We start from the raw sequence: 19,725 nt of genomic DNA on the forward strand, positions 1-19,725 counted from the left end.
AACATCGTAAATACCGATTGTAAAGTAAATTCGAGGAACGAGAGAGCGGAATAGCGATGCAGAATTCGGGACCCTAAATCAAAATATGATGCACGCGTGCTTATATACGCGGCTTATATAGCGAACGCACGAGCGTGAAATTACGCGTCGACGCTGCGCCGTAATTCGTACTCGATAATGAACGACGCGACTATCGCAAATAATTAAACCCGGAGAGGAGAGGAGAGGACGCATAACGCATATGGTACGCGAGGAACATATCCTGGTGTACATGCGACATTCATCGTCTTTATCTTAAGTCGAGAAAAACGCGTCGCGACGATGACACGCGACGGAAAGTTCCTAGATTTATTTCCAGGCAGCAAAGAGTAAGTAATCTCTCAAGTCGCTCTCAAGTATCTCGCGCGAGAAATGCGTATATTGTAACCACGTCGTACAAGGGCGGCGATGCGTATTATACGTCCGCCCGCACACGCGTGTAGATGCGCGCGAGAGGTGTAACGATACGAAGGATGGTTTAATCAATGTCCAAGGTTAAGCGGCACAATTATTAGCGCGCGCTCGTTGCGACACTCGCCTCGTTCGCTTGCTCAAGTCCGTGTCAATACTGGCGATGCTGCGCTGATACACGTATGTGTATAACTGTTTGTGTGTGTGTGTGTGTGTGTGTTTTGTGACGCATACCCGTTACATAATGACGTGGTGCGTCGGACCAGACATGCAAGCGCGAATCGCGAGTACCCCGGCCACTTGATCGAGTTGTTCTATAATCTGGATATATATATAACGATTGTTCTTCCGCCTTTCGTTGGACGGCTTAAAGGGCTGGAAGCACGCTGCCCTTTACTCGCGACTCTTTACAATGATATTTTTATAAATGGCAGTTATCTATAAACGGTCTTTATCGCTGGAGAATCAATATTAATTAACCGCGAGTCGATATATACCAAGTGTCCTAGATTCTTTTTATATATATTTCTTTTTATACTAAACCATTTTCACACTAAATTAAAGTTGATATTTTGCCTCCACAAAAGTATCGATAATTCTTATGCAATAAATTATTCACTGATTAGACGTCAGTATAATTAGATTGAGTCCGCATACGTGCACATTCGAGAAGTACATTTTATTTTGCTTAAAAAAAAGATGCGAGCAATTCATTTGTATCTTCCTAAAACGCGCTTCGCTAAATTCTTGAAATAATGAGCGCGATTCATTCTCTTCGCCCCTGCAAATAACGCGACGAGAAAAATTTGAAATTTTCTCAGCTTTATCACTCCATAGCTAATCCGCTCGATCGTAAAATGAACTTGTGACGAAAGCTCCGTTAATTAATATTACTACTCATACTGCTCATAAATATGAATCACGAGAGGGGAGGGAGAGCTACTCGGCGAGCTCTGGAGTCGAGTTCGTTACGGATTATATAATGCGGATGACGAGCAGCATGCGAGTGAATCTACATCTACATAACAACACATCTCGACGGAAGGTTCTCCGTATACTTTTCGAAAGGTCGTCTCATCCGACGAAGGCGAACGAACCCGCCGAAGGAAGCGATCGGCAAAATCGCCGCGTCGTTTCTGCCTCGAGCGCGTAGAGCGTTTTAAGTTAAGTATCCGTAAGATATAATTTTCCGTCGTGGTAACGTTCCTAATTCTGCGCAGCGTGCAGCAACGTTCTGCCTTAAACGAGGAGAGGCAGCGGAAAAAATCGCCGATACAACGAGCCACGACGAGAACGACCAGAGACGGCGCAACTGCATGTAAATTTGCATGTGCGCCGCATGCGAGAGAGGTCTCACGTGTATTAGTATAGCGGGATCTTTTTTTTCTTTTTTTTTTCTTCGTCCTCGAGACGATTCGCGAATCTTAACAGTTTGTCCTGCTCCATCCGAGTTCGAAGAGACTCGTACACACGACCCGTGAAACGTATTTTCGATATCGATTACCAGACACCGGTTAATAGCATCGTAAATTTCCTGAGACTTTTGTCAACGCTGTCTTCAGTTCTCGTAGCTTTAATACGTTCGTGCAATAAAAATCCGTCTCATTGCAAAATCTATGAATAATAAAATATGCGAAAAATAAATATTAAAATATCCAAAAACATTATATTAAATCGTTAAAATAATTCTGCGACAACATTTTTATAGGTCGAGAATCTATCGAGAAACACGCTCCCTCGACTAACTGTATTTTAATCTCGTTGTATCGATTGAGGCGACAAACTTATGTTATTTAAATGCTGAACATCGACGCGTCCTGTTAAGGTACTTTCACAGATCTTTCGAAAAGATCGTTTCCAATCCGTGTGAACGGGATAGAAAATAAAGTCTTTTATCGATGAAACTCCGACGGTATTTAAATCACTGGCCTAATATTTTTATACGTTTTTGTTTAATAATTCAATTAGAAATTTATTCCGAATGAAAGTCTATATATTGAAAATGTCAATCTTAAAAGAACAAAGATATTGTAAACTTCTCTTCGTAAAATCTTTTAAGCTTAAAACTTTGTCTCTGCTTATTATACATATTTAATTTCAAAACAAGATAAAATGTTAACGAATAAATTTCTTTTAAAGGGCAACGCAAGGTGAATTGTATTAAGATATTACTGTAAGGAATTTATTAAAAAGTGTTCATTAAAAATGAAAATTTTTTAAATATTTAAAATTCCCGTTGCTCCTGTCGCTCCACCATTACGCATTCTCCGATGTCATTTATACAGATCGAGTGTGATAATAACGTATTCCGTGTTTCATAATATCGGTCTGATTGACGACTTATCGGTGAGAACGAGTCGTTAATGAAAACTGTAAATACAAGAGCAGCAAGGCAAAAAAAAACTTTCTGCAACACAAGCGGATACAAAGAAATCCGTACAAGTTTCTATAGAGAACGAGCGCGACTGTATAATTTTGCAATTATGGAACGACAGTTACTAAAATAACACATCGTCAGATTTCAAAATGTGTATCACCATTACTAATTTACATTCCGTAATATACACTTTTGAAAAGCGTTCCGATATTTTTTTACCTGCGATAACCACTTTACGATGTTATCTTTCAAAAAATCTCGTATACAAAATTAGACGAAACCAATTCAACGTTACGCTTAAATAAATGAGCGAAGATTGACACTTTTTTGCCAAGATTTGCGAGAAATCGCGTGAGGATAAGCGAGGCCGAGACAGGAATGAGAGAGAGAGAGAGAAATCAAGACGAGGGAGAAAGAGAGAGATCCCTCGGGCGAAACGCCGATCTCTTTAACTAAAATAAGCGGAAGTAAGTAACGAGTCGAGGATCTAAATTTAGACCATCGCGGCGTGTGCTCATCCTTCAGCCTGCCTCTATTACGTTCAGTCTTGTTGTTACATATCTCGTCGCGTGCGTACGCATACGCGCACACATCTAAGAGTTCACGCGTTAATCTGATCCGACCGCGTATACTACGTAACGAGGATGCGTGTGAGTGCGCGAGGAGGACCAGCTGACTGCCAAAACATGTGTAGTGTGATGCGCTATGATGTATTATAGTCGCCGCGAGCCTCTCCTCGCGCTCGGCTCGTGGCCGAGGTCTTAGCCTCGGCTGATTTAGCTGTCCGACATCCGAAATGGACTTGACTATCACGTCACGATTGACCCGTATCATCCGACGAGAAATTCGAGTCTTGTTTTTATGAACAGGACACACGTTGCTGTAAATATTTTATCGTTTACGTTTTAACGCGACGATTTAGCAAGACTTTAATTTGATATACGCAAGACTGAGTTTATGAATTATTTCGACACTACCAACTGTAAACGAAAAAATTTTGTAAATACATAATAATTATATGATAATTGTTATCAAAATAATTTAAAATCTTGCGTGTAAAATTTTCGAACTCTTGCGAATATGAGATCTGAATAAAAAATTTAAATAATTAATTAAACTGTTGTTTCATTATTTAAAATATATGCATGATTCTTAGCGGCACTTTATTTTTGCGTATACTCTATTTCTGCGTAACTCAATTATGAATTAACATTAGAGATGTGTTAGCGATTTCGATATTACGACTATATTTCTGTATACACATATGAAAATATAATATAAAGAGAAAATGCGAGAGATATCATACGAGAAAGAAGGCAAGCGCGTGAATAAAATGAATAAAACGAGCGTAGAGTGCGTTGCGTCATCAGTTATTCGCGATCCCTTTCCTATATAAGGCATATTTTAGAAGAAAAAATTTTCATTCGCCACTCTTAATTTCCCAACAAGATTGCGCATTTATTTTAGTATAAACGCAAAGTATATCGAAATTGATATAGTATATCGCAATGTACGCTCCTCTTGTCGAATATAGAGGACCAACATTCTTTGGTTGGCTTGATTGGCGAAACATTTGTTACAAACTCATTATATTTGTACGTAGAACGTCCCCTTTGTACGCAATAAATTATTATCCAAATTTTATTTGGAAATTTAATTTAATGTGATATTAAAAAAAAAAAATCTTAAAAAAGATAGCACTCAGCTTTTACCAAGCAAAAATGCGTTTTAAATCAGAGGAAACGCGCGGCTCTTCCTTGGGGCATTTTCGCGTGTAGATGTAGATATAATATACGGACTTTCGAGATCTACATTTTCTCGTTGCATTTCCGGGAATGCCTCTCCCGCGTCACGCTCGACGCGAAACGAAGGGGAAGTTTCCCCCATATATTTCCGGGGAACGGCAGTTTCCAACGGACGGAAATTTTCACGTTTTGAACCGGCGAGCGAACGAGAGGAGCTGTCGTCGCAGCTGGAATCCGCATCACAGCCAGGCAGCGGTGTAAATCCCAGCTCGAAGCGGAAAACGAGAGGCCATGCCAGCCGCTAAAACGCGCTTATTCAACAGGAAAACAGACGTTGCCCGGGGATAAAAAAACTATTCCGGACAGATAAGGTAAAATACGCCCAAAAACTGATACCGGTGAATTATATGCAGTCGTACACACGAGCGGTTCGATGGAATGTCGCCGCTCGCATACACTCGTCAATTATACGAATATTGGCTTCGGGTCGATCCATTTCTACACGGCCCCGCGTTATCTCCGTATTTTAATCCGAAACGTTCTACATATGAGCCACTGCGGTTTATGACCCGCGGCGGCTCGATAACGATTTAATAGGATCCTAGCGTCGCAGAACGATAATACATTGAGATTGCGGTTGCGATCTTTTATTCTCAGAGATTGATACACACACTTTCTCCGTTCAAATATCGATGCTGTAAATACACGAGAGAATAATAACTTTATCTCACAGAATCTAGTTTAACAGGCAATTCGAAAATAAAGGGCATATAATTAATTTTTATTACAAAAAAAATTTTAAGTCTAATGCGAGATACATTCGACTCTTATTATAAGAAATAATCATTATCCATAAATACAGAAAAATAAAACAATAATTGATAATTCTCATTTTCAGTAGCTTCGATTGCTATTTCAAATAAAAGTATGAGACAAATACATATACGCGCCTACAATATATCTGCTTTAATAAGTTAATCGTCGTTTCTTATTTAAGATACTTTTACGAGCCATCAATCGCGAGAGTTGACGAATCGCGCTCCACATCATCTAGTCATCGCGCCCGTAAACTTGAAAAGTTAGTATCACAATACAAACAATAAATGTTGTTATATCGGAAAATTTGGCATCTGTTTTCCTGTACGGCGTCTATGACGTATAACGCGCTGTTGATTACATTCGTTTTGATATCATTCGCGCGATGAGATTCGAGCGATATGAGCGTACATGTACATATCGTCGTATTATCTTTCGAAGAAAAGAAATTATAAATTGTTTTATTACGATACTTACGAGCGTTAATATTACACCTGTAAATATGTTTAGAGTCGTATGTATCTTGTATCGCGCTTTAAATTTTCGCTCATTTAAGTATGATATATCTATTATTCTCGGATTAAGAGCGCGAAGTAATATACAAATCGTCGATAATTCAAGTAATAGAAAGACATGATATATTGATTGTTTAACAATAATAAGCAACAAGATCACGTGCGACCGGGAGTGGTTCATCGTATTCTGACGATTAACGCACGCGCAATTAATCATATTTTCGCAAGTAAATCACAGTAAGAAAAGTTATATGAACAATAAAAAAGAAGGTGCAGGGAAATATCAATGAATGGCAAAGAAGTCGTGAGGTAATAATTTCTGTGATGATTCGTTATAATTTTTGAAATTGTTTTTTTGTTGAAATCAACATTAATTTGCAAAATTAATTGCTCGTTATTTTTGAGATAGTAATTAATTTCTTATATTGAACGTCACGAATATATATTAAAAATTATATTTCATGTTATAAATTTCAATCAAATTCTTTATTATATTAATTAAAAATTGAAAGCTCAAATGGGTCTATACGTGATATTAGAGGAGGATAGCATTTCAGTTAATTAATTTAATCAGCAGAATATCGATATATACAAGGAATAAAGATAAACAAACCACGCTATTAACGTATCCACTATCTGTTTCGTTCGTTTCATCATGTTTTACGAGGCTCTAGCCTCATTAGTTTCACCTATATAATGTTTTTGTTGGAAAAGAAATACGATTACGATACTGCGCATTATTTTTGGCAACTGCTCTATTACTTGTTAGGCTTCTTCATGGCATGCTTATTTTCTCTAAGACTGAGCGGCGAAATATATCTTCAATCGTGAATTATATTTCCGCTCATAAAACTAAGTTATAACTAAGTAATAAACGATGCGATAATTCCATAATCGTAGTATGCTTAAAAATATCCATACAACCTAATAAATCTGATCTTAATGAAGATGATCAGAGTATGTGATCTCGGCCAATTCCATGTACAAGTCGATTTTTATTTCGTGCATTAATATATTCCACACTTATAGCGTCGATAAATAGAGAAAAAAATTGTATATAATATTTTTCTTATCTATTTTCTCATCTATTAAAATAACGCAGTAAATTCGCGTGTTTTGAATTTTGAAACGATTGCCCCGGGAACTGGTGGAAAAGTTGAGTGCCCTCTGATGTATCAGATGTAGGCAAACTTTCGCACATTTTGAAAGCACCCGGCAGCATCTTGAAAGCATTACGCTATTGGGAAACCTCATCTGGATGTTGCTCATATCTTGACGGGAATTACATAACGTTACGATATAAGCGATGCAGTCCGGCCTTCGACGAGCTATCTTCTTTCGCGATAGATTGGCAGAAAAACAATAGATTGAACGAAGATTATAAATATTATTCGTATTATAAAAATATCGCATTATAGAGAGATAGCACGACTTTTTTCTTGCATTTTCTATTTCATATCGAACCTATAAATCAGCGGTTTTCAACTTTCTCGTATGCGTAGCAGACTTTCAAACTATATATATATATTTTAATAGCACACTAGGGAATGTGAATGATATATATATATATATATATATATATATATATATATATATATATATATATATCTCCTTGAATACATTCGAATGTCTAGTTTGCGCGTAAATATACAAAAAAGTAGCGATAAATAAAAAGAGCTTTGTTTAGAGAGAGAAAAAAAAGATTCTTCTTTTCAGTCTGTGAATTTTAGTACGAGCTTTTAATCATTATTATGCAAATAACAGAAGAAACGAATTGAATGAATAATTGAATTTATTTCTGGACAAAAGAGAGATTAAAGATAAGGAGAACATATAATATATTTTATAAATAACGAAAATATTAAAATTAAATTATGTCCTTCGCTTCCCTTGACGCCACATCTCTTTTTATATTTCATTGCGTTTCAGCCCTTATACGGCCTTTATATGACACTAGTACGTAACATGACTACCGACCGGCTAATTTCTCTGGAGGCGCACAAAACTTGGCCGTGCCCGAAGGCTGCCATTCTTGTGGCCCAGACGCATGTAACATAACGTGGGGGCGATGAACGGCCTTAAAGCAGGACCCGGGGGGAGGGGAGGGGGGCGGATATCGGGGCTGAGAAGGGGGCTAGGAGAGTCAAAGGGGGTCAATGCTCTGCGCGAGCGGCCGGATCCACCCCTAGATACGCGCAAATGACGTCGTTGATGGATCTGGTCTATGGTGCTGGGCATGGAAAAGAGAGAGGGGGAGAGGGGATAGGATGCGAGGGGAAGGAGCAGGGTGATTGATGAGTCTACAGCCTACCGAAACCACTTCACCGGCCCTAACTTAATCGCGCATCTCACGTTGACCTCGATATCGCTGAAAACACCCCCCCGGTGTCGCTCGTCTCCTTCCTCCTAAGGTTATCGCTCCTTTCTTTCTTTACCGCTGCATTTCTCCTTTCTTACTCCGAGATATACCTCGTTCCTTCCTCTTCCCCTTCCCGGTAGATTTACAACTGCCTTTTTACGCACAGTGTTATATATATGATACATGCCGTACGAACTACTCGCCAATGCAGCACTAAGAGTCGCGTTAAGATTGCACGATATCCATTGGATTGAGTTAAATTTCACGCCGATGCGATAACGATATAACTTTGTAGGAGTTTTATAGACAGAGTACGGAAATAGTCTTGAATCTCCTTGCAATAATTTACAATAATAATATTTACGATTTTGCGGAATATCTTAAATTCAAGAAAAATGATAAGCATGTTATTTAACAAGAAAAGATTATCGTAGAAAGATGTACAAATAATTAAAGAAGATTTAAATTGCGAGATATATATTATCCAATCTTAATTTTAATGATTCATCTCTGTTCATTTAACAATAGGAAATCCAATCGCGGAAAACTTTTTACCAATATTATAATTCAAGAGAAGACTGTGCGCGAATGGGATGTAACATGATATACGAACGCATTAAAACTTTACCAATCATGGCGTCAAAACTAGCGAATATTGAGAAGAGAAAAATGACGTGAATGAAAAAAGCGGGAGAAAGACAATCGACGAGAAAACTAAAAGATAGATTATCTATGACAGAAAAAACATAATTAGAGACGATGCAGGTAATTTCGAATAAGGATGATAATAGAAAAAAAGAAGAAAGTACTCGCTTACGCGCCACGAAGAAATCGATCTCGAGAAATAGAGAAGGGAAGAATGGGCATAGGAAGACAGCAAAAAAAGTCTTAATTGCTCCTCGATTGGGTGAAACACTCTGATTCTCGTTTGCACCCTCGCAACATTAGATACTATCGTCGGATTGATAAAGCGAAAATCTTGAAGATTGTAATACGGGGCGTTGCCATTTGTCTCTCTTTATCAATCTCTCTTATCCATGTTTTATGTAGTCTTCTTCAAGTCTATTATTATGTTATTGGAAAAAAAAATGTAACACGAGCTTATAGTATTTACGTTTTCATAATATATTAAAAAATTATTTATATATATAATATAATATAATTTTTAAAATAATTTTCTAACACGATTCATTTTACTTTTTGTATTTTTATGTATGATGTAATATTTATTCATAGCAATCTCTCAATTTTGTGCTTTAATTATCTCTTATATTGTTATTTTTTTCAACTTCTCGATTCTCTGTACGTTTTGTTTCAACATTTCAGATTTTTATATATTTTAATATTTAAAAGTTTTAATTTATAGTATTTATATTTAAAAGCTATTAATAATCATTTGAAGATATGTATATCTATCGTGTGTATTTATCGAACTATGCTGCAATCTATATGTATAGATTATATACTTTTGCGATTCGCGATCGCAATCCAATATCGATTTAGTTCACGGCAAATGATAGAGATTGATCCCGCCGGGCATTCGATTGTGGCGCGGGGCACTCGGGGAAAGAAGAAGCTATTTGCAAATGCACGGCATCGAGGATGCTGCTTATTAATTTCCCTAATGAATTCGCTACGCTGGAGGTCGAGGTACAGCGGTTCTTTCGCGTAATCGTATGATTAAGTGTCAATTAATTGGACACGGTTTTGATCCTCCTTTGCCCTCCAATCGCTATCCTCGTAGAATACGCATTGATTTGGAACATGTAATCGCGTTGTAATTTATACTACTAACAATTGACACTGACGCGTGCAAGATTATTCAATGAAAAAGTTTTAATGATACAAAGAATTTTATAAATAATAGTTTTTAATGTTTTTTAATTAGAAATTCTTGATGGATTTTTAAATTCAATATCTTCACGATTCTCGCGTTAACCGCAAATATACTTCAAATTAATATCCTGTAAATTGTTAAGGTAACAAATAAACGCGCTGTACATTACTCGAAGAACTGTAACTGTTGACGTTTTACCGGTTGCCAATCGCGCGGACGCGAAAACTTTTCCGCTGCGGTTTTGCAGGACCGCGGAAATATTGTAGATGTTGCGGTCTTTCGCAAACAGGTCGAGAAACTCTCAAGAGAATAAGTCGTGCCGTGACTTTCGCCCGAGCGTTTGACCCGTTGATCATCACGAGCCGAGTATAACAAGGGCGTGACGTTGTTAGTGTTAATTTATTGCGATTGGAAACGGCCGATGGCAATATTTTTTAACGCGTTCATAAATATGCGAAAATAAATTCCGTGTAAAGAGAAAGTGCAGGAGGTGGCTGCCTCCGTATTCCGTTTGTCTTTAACTCATTTCGCAACTAACAGGTTTCTTTTCAAACGAGAGTTCTTGCGATCATTGCGCTTAACGGAATCAAATAAAATTCGATTTTATACGAAAGTAAGACTCATGCGCGGATATGAGTTTATTTGCGATTATATATATCGATACGCAAATTTCCGATAGAAAATTTCCAAATATTGAAAGAATTTACAAGCTCAAACTTGACCTTGATAACATAAAAGCGTAAAGTCGAAAAGGACTTTCGCCGCCCTGAAGTATCTCCCATCTCTCGAGTGTGTGTCGTTCATTCGTCTGCCCAGCGCTTTCATCCATTTTCACTTTCCTCCCTACATCGTGTCTCTCCTTCCCTCCGTCATCCTTTTCTACCCCCCTTTTTTTTTTTATTCTTTGATGCGAGGTCTTTTGTCCTCGGGGATATTTGCGGAGCTTTGTTTTCACGTCGGGCTACATAACGGCTTAAATGTACGTCGCTAATGGCGCGGGGGCGAAAGATACAAAGAGTTACCCGAATACTGTCAAATGTTTATTTATAATTTGTCCGTGGTCCAAGAAACACGTAGCGAGTAATGGTGCACATAATAAACGTCCTGTTTCCCTTAATGCGAGCTTTTATATTAATTACAAACGCATCGTGCATGTAATATGAGACTTTTGGAATCGATCGAAACGCTATGGATTATTAATACGCTAGTGTTCGCGATGAATTATTAACGTTATTAATATATGACAGCAACTTTTATTTTAATTACATATGAATTTTTTTCGATATAGAAAAATAGAAAAAAATATTATTCACAATTAATTTTGTCTATAAATTTTAATTATGTGCCGAGAAAGAGAGAAGGAAAGAGGAATGGGGAAAAGGGAGAGGGAGAGGGGGAGGAGGGAAGAAGGATAGTACAAGAGAGATCTATATCTGTAATGTGCGATATGTTATCATTGCAGGATAATTGATTAAATTAATCCCTTGATGATTATTTTTGATAACAATATTGCTATCGTTGTTATGGAAAAAAATATGAAGAGTAATTAAAGATTTGATTATTCTATAATAACATAATATATCTGATGAATTAAAGCAGCATGAATTTAAGAACGTTTGTATCATCGGGATTATAAGCTTTCTTTCCCTCGACGCAATTTTTAGGGCATGTTGTCGCAGGTCACTGCAATGCGGCTTACAATGGCATTCGGTCAATAGGCGCATTGCCAACTCCATCCAAATCTCTAAATAAGCCCTTGTGCCATTTTGCATAGGGCGGATTCGCAAACGCTAAAAAAAAAAAAAAATAAAATAAAATAAAATAACGCGCAGATACGTTTTATTTTGATTTATTCATTTGATATTGATATTTTAATATCGTCATAATTTGATATTCTCTTCGCGTCAGGAAAATATATTGTCGTAAAAATTCTATACAAAAATTATGGAAATATTTTTGTATTATACTTTTCTATTATATTATGTATAATTGAATACCTCGTTCGATTTTTATGATTTCGCCAATTCATCCCGTTTCCGATATCATCTTTTTATCCGATAAAGAGAAACGATCAAGCGTTTTCGGCGTGGAACGAATCGCGCGCGCAGAAATAATAAACTCAACTGCGAGGGCTCTCTCTCTCTCTCGTTCGTTGCAATTTCTCTCTTGCCATCTTACGAAAGTATTCAATTAATTAAAAGCCGCGACGTGTCGGGCGATCGTGTCATCTTTCGGTAGCTTCTCAGAGATGGCAGCATTCCTCCATTTCTGACTCGTTCATCACCTGGAAGCTACCTGGGCTCGGTCGATAGTCGGGGAAACACACCAACAACACGAGCTCGGCTCCTAGTAAAAGGCAACCCGATCACGCACCGTCACACGGCTACCGCTAATCTTCCACTGGCACTCCGACCCTCTTAGATCGATATTTCACTCCGGCAAAATCATGATTACAGAACAAACAACGCGACGCTTCCTAGGATGCAAGTCTAGATTCGAAATGTGAGATGCCGTTGAAAAGAGGAGAATTCTTTTATATTAAAAAAAAGAATGTTACAGCGCTCTTCTTTACAACGAGAGGAATCGAATAAAGATATATTAACTTGACGTGCAAAGTTTCGCAGAATTATTTTAAAGAATCAAAGTTTGATTTTAATAATAGATTTTTTTTTTTTTTTATTTAATTTGGAGTTTCTTTCTAATTGTTATCGCAATTATCAAAATTGGTTATTGTGCAAATTATATTTAGGAACGAATACGTAAGAATAAGTATTCATGTCATGCATCACATAAGTGTTCATGGCATGTATATTTATTCCTACGCGTGTTTTGTTATAATTACGTCCCCGTTTCGGTATAATGAACTACACATATTCTTAGTCTAAATAATTAGATTACATTGTGCATAAATGATAAAATATGATTTATAAATAATAAATAAATACAAGGAAAGAAATAATTTTTTCGATTTTTATAAAGATCATAGAATAGATGTAGAACCGAAAAAAAGAAGATAGATTTATATTCACTGTTGTGGAAATTACATTCGTCACGATATCAGCACGGCGTAATATTGATATAAAAGTTAAGCGAACAAATGTCACAATATGAACCGGCTTGACTAATCATTCAACCTTTTTGAAACTCGCAGAGCAATATGCCAAATATAACATATCAGATAATGGTCTTAAGAAAATGAGGTAATGTCTGATAAGAACGCGTGATATGTAATGTAGCGCGCATAGTGATAAAGTCTGATTGCGAGAAGACAAGAAAAGTCGAACACACACATTCATTCAATCAACTATATTTACTATACATTAGGCATTCTAATAATAAATTTTAAAAAAGTTGGAATATTCGCGACGATCAAATTATCGAGTAATTTTTTTGTATCATAACAGCTAATGTTTTTATTCTTTCGTGGTTAAAAAAAAAAAAAAAAAAACTTTTTTAGAACCACTATATCTTGAAAAAATGTATTGATATGTTATTTGAAAAATTTAGAAATCGATAATATATTGAAATACAGAAATTTCAGTTTGTCGAAATACAAAGGCCAAGTACATGTAATATATTTCGATATCGGTTTTATCATTTTTTGGAAACGATCCGGAATAGTTTTTTTTTTTTATATATATATATATATTTAAGTAGAGAATTTTTAAAGTTGTGAAATCTTTAAAATCATATCAACTATACAGGGTGTCCCCAATTTAAATGGCAAAACTTTAGGAGCGTGTAGGGGATAGAAAAGCTAAGACAGAAAGTCCTTTAAAGGTTTGCTCGTTTTTGCTCCATTTTTGAGAAAATCACAAAAAAAAAAAAAAACAAGTTTTCGTTTTTTTACTTATTTATTTACATTTTATTTATGTTATCATCTATTTAATGCAGATATTGTTCAAAATGTTGTCCTCTTGCAGCAATGCAAGCATTACATCTAGCACTGACCTCATTAATCGCATCTAGACATTGTTCTAGTGATATATGGTGCACTGCATCTATGATTCGATCTCTTAATCGCTCTCTTGAAGTGATTAGCACCGTAAAGGATAACATCAAGTGTTTACATATGTAAGGGACCTTGAAGCAGAAAGTTTATTCGCTGCCAATCGACTCAAGAGAGCAACTCACAATGAGAGATTGAATATTTGCGATTTTCTTTAAAATGGAGCAAAAACGAGCAAACCTCTACAGGACTTTTTGTCTTACTTTTTCGATCCCCTACGCGCTCTTGAAGTTTTGCCATTTAAATTGGAGACATCCTGTATAATGGCAAAAAAAAAAAAAAAAACTAAAAAAGGGCAAAATTACGGAAATTGTGACGATAAAAGTAATATATCGTACAAATATATAAAAGTATTATTCTAAAGTAAGGAGAATCAATCAGAAACGCAGTACCAACCATGAATTCAGAAAATCACATTATTTTCTTTGCAATTGAGAAAAAGACAAGCGCAAGTAGTTTCTAGCGTTCTCAGCGAGGCGAGGATAACGGAATCCGTAAAAGGAGGATCCCTACGACGTTTTACAAACGGATCCAATATTTTCCTTCCTCCGAGAAACATCCCGATGAGGAAGAGGAACGAGCAACGAGGATTCAAGAACTAAAGGAAAAACCAAAGAGACCGACTACCGATCGGCTCTATCAAATCGGCCCGGCCGCGGTGCGGCTTTCTATTACCTTAGCTTCGCCAAGTTTTCTCATATCGACTACGATCGATACAGCTACTCGCATCCTTAACTCCTCACATAATCTCGGCCAATATCGTATCTGGATAGCGCCACTTTGTGACTGGCAAACCGTGCGTTTGCTGATGAAACGGCCGCGTGACCCTAATCCGTGATTCTCTTCCTTTCTTAAAAAAGGTTCCTCTGTTTAGGCGACGAAAATAAAAGAATAGCGCAATTATTTTCCGAAAGAAGATATTGAGGTTTGAGTATTTTGGCACAGCTTCGACGAGTTCGACGAACGAATGTAAAGAGGAATGTGTAAAAACACAAACAAAATTCTTTATTTTTTTTATCTCCCAAGTAAATTAAGATAAGGATATATTAATTACGAGAACCATTAATGATAAAAAAAAAATATATATTTCTGGAAGCCTATTAAATTTATCAAAATTCGTAACAGTACAATTCATAGTATAAGTGCTGTGATATTTTAAAGTTCATCGATCTCGTATAGCTCTTTTCCTCTACATGTTTTCAGGCTCTAAATTTAAAGAGAAGGAAGGTAAGAACGGAAGGGCGCGTAGTCACTTCCGTTAACTGGAAGAGCAACGCGTCGGATTGTGAAAAATCAATAAAATCGCGCACCGAAACGCGCACAAGTCTACGATGGATCGTAGAATGAGGTTCATTGACTCTTTCGCGTTTCTACGATCTACTTGTTCTTGGAACCCAGTCAAAGTTTGTAAAATCGATAAAGACGCTCGGTTGAACACATGTTCGTGTAGAACGGTAATATCAGAGATATTCAATATTTTATTTTTAACAAATATCGAATATTTTTGAAAGTCGGTAACGTATGTATGTTATATAGATATGTATATATGTATGAATTGTGTAGTATCTCTTAATAGAAAATTTATATTTTCAATAATCTTTTATATGAGTTTCGTGGGACGGTCTCTTTCTCTCTCTTATATAAAAAGATCGATTTTATAATATCGAAACTAAAACTTTTTATATATCCCAACATATAATGTATTCGAGAATATAATCCATTTAGAGACATGTTCCTGAGATTTGTAAAGTCTTACCATGCACATCCAGCATTAAGTATAAATTTATTCTATTTATATCTTGCAAACAGATTGATAAAAAAGTGCCAATTTTGAGACTTTCTTGCACACTGTTTCTATCACTTATTTAAGTACGATGTCGAAGCGGCTAAGTTTTATTTATATATGTCTCGTATAATGTGTCATATTTCTTCAGATGGTAAAATCTGTCGACGACAGGTTCCAATTCAAATATTGTATTTCGCGTTTCTCTATTTATGGATATATAGTTTCTTTATAAAACTCCTCGTGAAACCGGCCTTTAAAACCGGGCTGAGAAGAATTCCATATTTAATTTTAAAGCGGGTATTATATAATTGTTTTCTTTCAAGGTCGTGACTGCGCAACGCAAGTCTGCATGTATGCGCCGCTCACTCTCGTTATCCATTCAGCTTTTTCAATTATATACACACTCTTACGTACAACTCGAGGAAAAAGGGGAGGGAGGGAAGCCGGAAGTATAGCGAGGGAAACAGAGAGAAAGAGAGAAAGAGAACGATGGAGAGAGGGGTAGAATATATGATGTAATGAAAATTCTAGGTGGTTGGAGAACGCGGCAGTTAAAACCACCCTCTACGAATCCTGTCGTGTTACTAACTGATTACATGACAGTCATATATATAGGTCGGAAAATGAAATTATAAAGCCAGCACATTGTTCAAGGACGTATTAAACGTCTCGCATCGTCGTTTATTCAGGGATGGCCGTACGAAAGTACCATGAATGAAAATACATTTGTGTTATTAAAGGGACAAAATTTGTTCAATTTTCTATAAACATTATTGCATAGTAGCGTTTGATATGACGCATCACAGTAATTTGGTAAGGAATATCGTATGGAACAAATGAGAGACAAACAACAATAATAATAAATTTACTCCAATATCGTAAAAATATTGGCTTTGTGGATCAGATATTTATTCATATTTGATCATGTTTGAATTCAAGTATACAAACCAGTTTACATCGTATCTCTCTACATATTTCTTCGAGTTTCTTTCACTTTTTATTTTATGGATAAATATTTGATAATAAATGTATATACATATATGTATCAGAAATACTGAGAAATTTATCTGTTTAAAGTAACGCGTTTCATTTTGAATATAGATGTTTTATCTCCCTAAATAAATATGGCTAAGAAGATATAACGAGAGGCAGAGAGAGATAAGGATAAATTATCTATTTAAATGATAGATTAGAGATCCGAAGTGTTATTTTTCACGCGACAAGATACGCGACAAAATGCTTTGGAACGAAAAAAATGCAAACTAGGCAAGTTTCGTAATTATAGAGTAGCCTTTTCTTTTAAAAAGTTCTTCCGCCCTTCAGGAGCATTGTAAGGCATCGTTGAGCGGGCGTACTTGTCGATGTAGAAAATGTCATCGCGCCACTTTAACGTATCGCAACAGTAGGTCAAGTTTTTAGAAAATCAAGATGTAATAGCACACTTACGACTGATGAAGTTGCCTCGTTCGCGTAACCATTTCCGCGGAAAAATGGGCGACTCACCGCGAGACCGACCCAGCCGCAAAACTTGAAAGAACTTTCCTCCTAATAGATATACTGTATACCGGAAATCGGAGGCGCCGATAAACTTCACGAATTTGAAACTTTATAATCCGCGGGATGGATGCTACTTCAACTCGGTTACTTGGTATTTTCGCACAAGTTAGCGCGCAAGGTTCGTTAATTCCTGAAATTCTTTGCATCTAAGAAATATATACTGTTGAAATATTTGCGATTAAAATGCGACTAATATAATAATTTTGACTATGTACATCATTAATATTTACTATCCATATAGTATATACTATTTTTCTAAATAAAATACGCTCGATATTTTTTTATATTTAGAAATTTTAACGACAGAAACAAAATAATAATTTTCTCTAATTATTGTAAATTTCGAAGAAATCTGTTTGTAAGAATATCTTTTTGAAAAACTGTCTCCGCACTTTCTTCTCTTTTATGAAAAATTGATACTCTCTATTGTGATTAACGTTGCTTTTTATACTACGTCATTATTTAACTCTGTTCGCGAATGGATCAGATTTTAATTGCGGATCAGGCGCGCGGTAGATTAAAACAAAAGAACCTCGTGAAACAAAGAGGGCCGATTTTCAAAATAATTATATGAAACAATGAAGATATCGGGCTACCCGAGGCGCTAGGCTTATTTTCATCCTTCTATATTTTCTCGATCAATAGTGTGACATAATTTAATAAAAAAATTCATTTCCGAAAAAAGATGAACGGAATCTAATGAGCAGATTCATTATCGTGTTACGATAGAAAAATAATTGAAAGAAGCGAGCACGGGAGATAATGCTCTTAATTTTTATAAAAGAAATCCTTACTTTCTTTTATTAATTATATAGTAGCATTAACTCATTAAAAGAAAAAAGAAATGATTCCAATGAAATATCATGAGAGAGTACAGCACCTCGATATCTGACCTAATTTCTCGATAAATGTCCTCAACGAGACCTCAGTAAATGCACTTGCAAGGAACAATGATAACCCGACTATCGTATACCCACCTAATCCAGGTTATTCTCTCTGTGATCCGCCAGCAGAAGCTATCGCGGAGTCTTGCATTGTCTACTCTAGAAGCACTAGCGCGATCGATAAATCCCAACGACGACGCCAAACTATAGACACTTCGCTGAATTCAACGTTGTTCTGAATTTGTACGACCGTCTACCTCGGCGTTTCGAGACGAAAGAAGACTTTCGTGACGGACCCTTTCGGGATCGAGTAGATAGGTAGGTTCGTTTGAAGTTGGCTAGGAAAAAAATCCGAGACTTTGCATCGGGGTGTCCAACCCTCGACTTTGTTCATCCTTTTTTTTTTATTCTCTCTCTCTCTTTCTCTTTCTCTCTTGATTGGCGTACGGTTTCATCGCACGGAGACTGCTCGACAAAGTAGACGCTTGGTGATGGCACCACCCTTGCCCTTGACTACAGGGTGCGAGAATGCTCGTCTGAGGGGTTTGTCAGCTCTCTCTCTCTCTCTCTTTACCGGCAGACAGGTCGGGGTAGGCGCCAAAAAAAAAAAAAAGAAAGAGAATGGGGTGCGAAAGGGGTAGGAGAGAAACGACACAGACGAGACGCATGCCGTCCTGCTTTCGCCGCTTACGCCGTCTTGCTCTCTTCGGCGCTCTATGCGTTCATCCGTACGTGCGTACGTACGCACGTCGTACGTATACACCGCGTAGTCGCATCGTCTCTTACGTGCCGACGTAAAGCGAATAGAGTCGCGTCGAGTGGAGAGTGCGGAGTACTTGGACTTGAATGCGTCGAGTAGTCGTCTCGCTTGGGGTTAGTTTGATCGGGTTGGTAGCTGGCTCGAGGCCCATTCATATAAGAATCAGTAGTATCGTCATGTTGTAACGTCGTACAATAACACTTTGTAAGCAGCGGTCGCGTAGAAAATTATTGTCATCATAATAGCAATGTGAAAGTACTTTTCCATAAACATAATTTCTTATTAATGCTGTTCCATCGATCAATCATCAATCAAATGACTATTTGCAATGGAACAAAATTTTTTTAAAATACTGTAGTATTTTTGCAGCCCTCTAGTGAATATTTCAACGTAAATTCCATACTTATCTCTGCGCGCTAATTGCTCTTCAATTTCAGTAGCATCATATCGAACGATTTACGAGAGTTCACATCGAGGCGATCGACCTCGAGTACACCCTCGATATAATAGACATGGACTCGAAGCGACGTAATCAAACGATGCATTAAATGCAACGTTACGACTAGAGATCGATATGCAGAAGATATATATATATATATATATATATATATATATATATATATATATATA

General features: G+C 36.8%; 1 protein-coding gene across 1 annotated transcript in view; it reads right to left on the minus strand.

Annotated features, from left to right (window-relative positions):
- Positions 1-19,725, minus strand: part of Orb2 (orb2) — a 139,164-nt gene that overhangs the window by 102,566 nt on the left and 16,873 nt on the right. The window lies entirely within an intron of this gene.

The sequence above is a fragment of the Polyergus mexicanus genome, unplaced genomic scaffold, assembly GCF_030449975.1.
Source record: "Polyergus mexicanus isolate NDT 795.1 unplaced genomic scaffold, iyPolMexi1.0 SCAF_7, whole genome shotgun sequence".
Lineage (NCBI taxonomy): Eukaryota > Metazoa > Arthropoda > Insecta > Hymenoptera > Formicidae > Polyergus > Polyergus mexicanus.